At 35.3% G+C, this 7,882-nt stretch overlaps 1 long non-coding RNA gene across 1 annotated transcript; it reads right to left on the reverse strand.

Annotated features, from left to right (window-relative positions):
* Window positions 1-5,847: 5,847 nt before the first annotated feature.
* LOC138911894 (uncharacterized) lies at window positions 5,848-7,609 on the reverse strand. Its single transcript, XR_011417525.1, has 3 exons — window positions 6,731-7,609; window positions 6,187-6,670; window positions 5,848-6,119 (listed from the first exon to the last, which is right to left on the reverse strand). It is a non-coding gene; the product is annotated as an uncharacterized lncRNA (long non-coding RNA).
* Between the last annotated feature and the right edge of the window lie 273 nt (window positions 7,610-7,882).

Genomic DNA, 7,882 nt, shown 5'->3' on the forward strand with positions numbered 1-7,882 from the left:
TTACGATTTTTACCGTTATTTTTCAAGATCCCGTTATTTGCGCCAACTTTGGCTATTTTTCCCGTAATCAGGACCCAAAAACACGTCAATATGGAAAGTTTGAAAAAAATTGGGGGTAGGAGCTAAAGGGAAGTTTATCCAAAAAATCTGTTAATTTGGTATTAAAACCGCGTAAAAATGATCCTCGATGCACAGCGATTTCTTAAGAACTCTCATAGCCATGTTTGACCATGTGTATTTTTATTATGATAATCAGAAGAAATCGCAGTCCAAGGAGTAATATATATTTCAACCTTTCTTTAAGTCTTTTTCACCCAAAAGCAAACGTCTAGATAGAATTTGTTTTTCTCAGCGTGAAAAGAATCCTTATTCAGCAACAACTACGTGTTTAATACTGCAGAAGAATAACTGCGCCGCAGGCGAAAAAAATTTAAGAAAAAATCGCGCGATTTTTTCTTACATTTTTTTCGCCTGCGGGGCAGTTCTTTTACTACTTTCTTTTTTAAATGCACAAAAATAGTGGGGGTCCTTGGATGGCTATGATCGTTCCTGGCCGTCACTAAAATCTCGATACAGCATTGTGATAACAATCATATGTCCTTTATAGACCACGCTCCACTCATAACATGATTATTTGCAAACGTTTTTCAGTAGACAAAAAATACAATTAAAACAAGAAAGGAAGCTACCTTCGGCCAGCCGAAGCTTATATACCCTTGTAGATAAAGTAATGCTTACTCGGTGCAGTTCCAGGAATTCCAATATTCCAATATTCCAATAAAACTGAGAGGCTAGTTCGCATAGAAACGGACAGACGGACAGACGGACATGGCTATATAGACTCGGCTATTGGTGCTGATCAAGAATATATATACTTTTGTGGTCGGAAACGTCTCCTTCACTGCGTTGCAAACATCTGACTGAAATTATAATACCCTCTACAAGGGTATACAAATGTGACAAAATTCTACACTTTTTTTTATAGGAACTCATTTAAGCAATTAAATAATTTTATAGGAACTCATTTAAACAATTAATTAATTTTATAGGAACTCATTTAAACGTAATTACTTTGATTGAAAATATGAGAAAAGCACCATTGTTTTTTAGCAAAACCGGAAACTTTGAAATTAAATTACAAAAGAACCATGGCCGACCGCCAAGTTCTTTTTGCACGTAAATTCTTAAGAAATCACGGTCCATCGAGGATAATTTTTTCGCGAATTTCGGGGGTGAGTCCGCTACCAAAAATTTTTGGACTCTTTTAACATTATTCATGACAAATTATGAAAACAAGCTGAATTATCGGGATTAAATTGGATATGCTGTCAGATATCCATATTCATTTCTGCATACAATGTACATTGTACATATGTAGTTTCACTGTACTGGGGATCAATCTATGTATAAGAAGCTACTTATGTACATATGTACATATGTAGTTTCACTGTACTGGGGATCAATCTTTGTATAAGAAGCTACTTATGTACATATGTACATATATCGATTTTAAGTGGTAATGGGGAAAACGGAGATGCGTTATCGGCATTGACTGCGTCAATAGTAACTGCATTAAACGGCAGCGACCTCTCACTCTCTTTGCTGTGAGTGCAGCACTTGCTCTCCTGCACTTCCACTTGTCCCTCCTAATTTCGTTCTCTCTTCTTGCTCGTCTGTTGGTTCATTGACCGCCAACACGTGCATCGCAAACTGTTGCACTGCCTCATCCATTTGTAATGGCCATCGGCTGTCGAAAACTTTTGCACCGCCTCTTCCCATTACACGTTGCATTTATCGCATGCACATGCTAGCTGCGCTCTCTTTCTCTCTCCTGCCATTTCTGTCGCTTAACTATTAAATGGCTTATTATAGCACTGTTTTCCTACAATGTATGATTTTTTTGTGTTCAATTTTCATCTGCGCGTGGCTTGCACTTGTGTGTGTGCACTGCAACTCTTCCACTTGGAAATTGTTCCTCTCTCAATCAAACTAGCAGCTTAGTATATTTATACGCGTTACTCGTAGAGTAAAAGGGAGAAAGAAGCGTTTCTGACCCTATAAAGTATATATATTCTTGATCAGGGTCACTAGCCGAGCCGATATAGCCATGTCCGTCTGTCTGTCTGTCTTTCAGTCCGTCTGTATGAACGCTGAGATCTCGGAAACTACAAAAGCTAGAAGGCTGAGATTTCCCACACATATTCTTGGTCTTCTTACGCAGCGCAAGTTTATTTTAGCCGAGCGCCACGCCCCCTCTAACGATTTTAAATTGTGTCTGGCGCCCATACCTTTAAATAACTTCATACTCGCAAATGCAGTAAATAAAATGCACCCGTAATTATGTTATGCTGGAGCGCATTCTCTCTTAAAACCAGGGCTGTGAACCCATATTATTTTTGCATGGGTTCGGTTCGGGGTTCAAACCTAATAGAAAGATAATGTTCCGGTTTGCATCGGTTCAATGATGAGCCGGAGCAGGGTTCAGGTTCGAACCAGGGTTCAAAAAAATAATTTTTTTTTTTGAAAGAATAAAGTCAACATTTATTTCCATGTATTTTCATTGAAATATGTACCATAACATTAAGACTTATAAGTAAAGTTACAAGATTTATGATTTATAAAGAGTTTACCAGTTAAGGCAAAGAGTATACTCTTTGATTTAATCATGTAATTGCGAAAAGTTTTGGAAGATGATAGTTATATATTATTAGATTGTTTGAGTTAGATGACGTTATTGCATAGAAAAAATATTTGCGCATTTTTATTTCCCTTAGTAAATAAACTCTATGTTAATATGATGAATAATAAAACACGAACACACAAAATACATTTTTTGTGAACCGAACCGAATATCAAAAAAAAAAAGTTCCGGTTCGGTTCCGGTTCAATTATAAAATATTCGACCGGTATACGGTTCGGTTCGTTTTCTAAAAAAAGTGAACCACTCCGGTTCGGAGTGGTTCACAGCCCTGCTTAAAACAATGTAAACACAAAACGTTAGACTTGCCTAGGCAACCTTGACCAATCGACAAGGTCAATTCCTGCCGGGCATTGACGTTGCTTCCAAGTTCCCATCGGCCGGCCATTCCCTATTACCCATTTGACGATCGTTTTTAACCAGCTTTTACAGCCCCACGTGCGGCCGAAGCTAACATCAACGTCGCTATATTTCCATTTATTTATGATGACACTTTCTATTAGCGCAACGGACAAATACGAGAAAGGTGTAAAATTTCGTTGAATTGGACAAATTTTGTTCCCGTCAGTTCCGGTACTATTATACGCTTTACGTGCTAAGATTGGGAGAACGTGTCCGGGACAAAGTGGGCGGACACAAAAATAAATAGTCCAATATGCGTTGAGAACTGAATCCGAACACTTCTATTCTTTGAAGCCTGCGACGTAACCCGTCGAGCTGATTACGGTTTCGAATGGTTTGGTTTAGATAAAATTAGTTACTGATATCAGCTAGCTATTTTCCTTACTTGTCTATGAATAGCACAGGTAATTAAAAAAATGTATTAGATCACCCAATATTATATTTTGCGCTAAGAATAGAAGCTCAAGTGTCGCGATCAGGGATCGTAATTATTATGATTTTTAAAATAAAAATTAGAAAATAATAATTATTTGTTGATTTTTATAGAAAAAATTGAAAAATAAGTTTTATTTTCAATTTTTATAGTAAAATTGAAAATAAGTCTTATTCCTAAATTTTTATTATATAAATTGAAAATAAGTCTTATTTTCCAATTTTTATAATAAAAATTGAAAATAAGTCTTATTCTCCAATTTTTATTATATAAATTAAAAATAAGTCTTATTCTCCAATTTTTATTATATAAATTGAAAATAAGTGTTATTCTCCAATTTTTATTATAAAAATTGAAAATAAAAATTGAATGCAAATATCTTTTAAACCAGTGGAATATGGACCAAAATCTAAAAACAGGATTGATCTTCGAGTCAATACCTTTCATATGAGCTATAACATGACTATGTCCAAGGATATTTTAAGGACTTATAGCGCCTTTTAATGTTTTATATATGTAACTTCTATGTTCGGTGGAAGTACATGACGTCAAAAAAACCATTTAGTACCATAAAATCCAAATGATAAGAATAAATATCCCAGTTGAAATGCACCTGTCCATCTGTCTGATTTTGCATAAAGTAATTAAAAAATGAAAGTCGCGTAGTTAAGTTATGTATGATCCACACAAATAAATCCTCTTGTTTCTAAGAATTTGCGGTTTTAAAGAATCGACATAGAATACATATTTAGGTATCTGAAGTAAAGTTATGTAAGATGCACAAAAATATATCCTCTTGTTCCAAAGAAATCGCATTTTTTTTTTAAATTTATCTCTTTAGTTAAACTGTGTATAATCCACTCAAGCTCCTCTTATTACTAAAAATTAGCCGTTGTTGAAAAACCATAAATATCACTATGGACGGCAGTCCATGTAGTGACGAAGCGCACCAGGAGAGTGTGCGACGGCGACTACTATATATACACGAAGAAATGAAAATCTACTGTGATGGTCCGATCATAATGAATGATACACCTATCGAAAGGTATTACGAAAACTAACAGGATTGCATACCAAGACTCTAAGAAAATCAATTGGCTTGGGAGAGAGAGCGGTTAAAGTGAAAAAGTGAAAATTTCGAAATTTGGAGCTGTTGGGGCCGGTGGGGATAAATGCCCCCTCGCAATGTTTTATTTGTATTCCTTTTAAAAATACCCGTCGAATGAGGGGTCATTTGTCAAAATCCGACGCTCCGTTCAAAAGTTATAGCCAAAATAAGATTTTCTTCATCTTCCCAAAATGAAAATTTAATTCTGTTTGTCAGTTTGTCAGTTTGTCCAAAACATGTTTTTTAATTTTGAAAATTTGATATGACGTTCATCACATCGATATAAAAAACTTTTCTTCTACCACTTTTGGAAAAACTCGCTAGTTTAGCGGGAAAACAGCTATAATTAGCTAAAATTCGGAAAGCCGTAACTATACTACTAAAGCTACAGACTTGTGCTGCATCTCGTTTGAAAGGTATTTTGAAATGCTATAAACGCCTTCTATATGCAATTTGTGTAAATGTAATAGTTAAAAAAATATGAACAAAAGACAATTTTTTAAAACTTTTTTTTTAGCTTTTTTTATTTTTCTCAAAAACGGCTCTAACGATTTTCTTTAAAACCTTAAACTGTATAGCCCTTGAGATTCCTTAAATTTTGGTATATAACACATTACTGTAACATTACTGTAACATATAACACATTACACTCGTCATTAAATAGACTTTCTAATATTTTTTCATTCGGCACGCTGCAATAGAAAATGCCTGTAAAGGGAAAAAGGCTGGAATAGTTTGCTAGGGCGGGCCGAATGAGAAAATATTAGAAAGTCTATTTAATGAGGAGTGTAATAATTTTTCGTCACAAATGTTGATATCAGAACTTTTGTATGTTGAAGGTGCGATCGTCACTAGTTTTTTACCTCGTTAAGAGGTGTTTTTATTTGATATAAACATATAAGAAGAAATAATAATTCGTTTCGGACATCATCCCACCCTAATCATGGTGGGTATAATTTACAATAACAATAAAAGTAAACATACAACCTGGTTTAAGTATATTTTAATAGTAATAAGGAATATTTTAGCCAATACACTTAGCAAATATTTATATTTTTTATTTATTCAATTTAAGAAATAAAAGTTTCTTGATGGACTCCGATTAAAGATTACACCTTTAGTCGGAAAGTATCAATTTCAGTGCAGAAAATGATCTCTCTACTGAAACTTGGGTAGCAGGTACGCTATGAAGTACTTTTGCTAGCTGGTACAGACGAGGATACGTGTATTTTTTTGATTCCCAATACTCCATAATATCTTCGTGAAGACCAATTGCCTTAGGAGAATATCCGTGGATTTCTGTCATGGCCAAATTTAGTTCAGGATCACTGTTGTTATCCGATTCCTCATCGGAACACCTCGATGGAGTTAAGGAACTCGTTTAAAAGGGAGCCAGGGTTTTGGCCAAGTGCGTCAGTTGGACTCGTCGACGGATCTTTCGGTTGAGATAAAACCACGCGCTCTTCTGATTCGACGTCCTGAAAAAAATATTTTTCGAATAATGTTAAAAAAAATATTCTGATTTGTTCAAAGAAAATAAATTACTTTTCTATTCATGGCTAAAATTTTCCTCATTAGCATGTTTAAATGGTTTTTGGCATACACCTGTTGAATTGGGTTTTTAAATAAAACCCTTCGAATTCGGGGGTCCAGGAAAATTGCGGAAAGAACAACTTCATTCTCCGTTAGAAACTTTTCACGGTTTTCCAGGCATTCGGCAAGATCCTTGCTATGAACGTTTTCCATAGACTTAATGGATAACTTCGTTTTGAGCCAAAGTTGATAGAAATCTCCAAAATAAAGTTGATCGCTCTGTAACTTCTGCGTGGCTATATAAATCGGCTCTAGTGCAGAGAGCAGCAAGTTGATTTCCTCCCAATTTGATTCCGTTAACTGCAAACTTTCTTTTAGGTGCTCTTCTGAAAATTCCTTATACAAGCATACATTTTTTAACATTGAATATGTCGAATTCCATCTGGTTGGAACATCTAGAAGAGGTTGAGGTAACCCCTTTGTAGAAATTGCCAGCCTAAGTAAAATTTCAAAATATTAGTTCCTAATTTTTTTTCAATGCCTTTCATTTTAATACCTGTAAGTCGGAGTTCGCAATGTTTTTATAATTGAACGCGCGCTGTCCACAATGGTTTTACGACTATCATCTTTAAGCAGGTCATGTACTGCTAGTTGCATGGAATGGGCAGCACATCTGATCGAAATTATCGAGTGAACCATCACATCGTTTAAAACCTCGTCTTCGTCAAAGTCATCATTGGGGGCATTATCAGCATCCTTGCTCAAATATTCCACGGATTTTATTACATTCTTTCCATTATCTGATGTGACGGTGTATATTTGATCAATGGAAACTGAAAACTCATCCAAAATATTTTCGATTTCAGCACTTAAATTGAGTCCAGAATGTTTTTTATGGAGCTCAATCAGCCCAAGAGACTTGACTTCAATACAACGGTTTCGGTAATACTGCACATTTATACCCAATATTCCGCGATTATGCCTCGAAGCAACGTCGATTTTTAACGAAAGTATTTTACCTTTTAATACTTTCGAAATATTTGTTTTTACAAAATCGTACTTTTCGCTAACGTGTTGCATAAAGTTGCGTGATGATATCGGGTTCATCTGGAGGCCGCTAAAAATTTGTTCGGTCAACTTTTTGAAGGCAGCGGAGTCTAGTAATGCGAATGGTGCCTTTTCATCCGTTACCAATTGCACATACGCATTTTTGACTTCCGAAATAGATAAAGAAACGCAAATTTTTTCTTTCTTTCGTCAGGATCCTTTGCATCTTCATCGCCCACTTCTTTCGCATATTCAGTTGGATGAGCTTCCTGCAAATGCCTTTTTATATTCGTATAGTAGCGGCCCTTAAACGAACGACTGCAAAGAATACACTTGGACACGTTTTCGGCCGATCCGAAAGTGAAAAATTTTCGGACAATTATATCACTTTTACGCCCCATTTCGTTTAAGGCTTAGTACTCAACCCAACAAAAAGTCGTCCAAAACAAAAAACTTCATATGAAAAACAACGTCAAAAAATTTTGTTTCATATAAAGTTTTTGTTTTGGACGACTTTTTGTTGGGTTGAGTACTAGCCCTATCACTCAAATGCAATGAACACAAAATCCAAGGCAACTACTTACTCCCAATAGTTTTATGAATTTTATTATTTCTTTTTTTATTTCTCAAGATACCTAAAGATGTATTCCGCGAATTTTTA

The sequence above is a fragment of the Drosophila takahashii genome, chromosome 2L (assembly GCF_030179915.1).
Source record: "Drosophila takahashii strain IR98-3 E-12201 chromosome 2L, DtakHiC1v2, whole genome shotgun sequence".
NCBI lineage: Eukaryota > Metazoa > Arthropoda > Insecta > Diptera > Drosophilidae > Drosophila > Drosophila takahashii.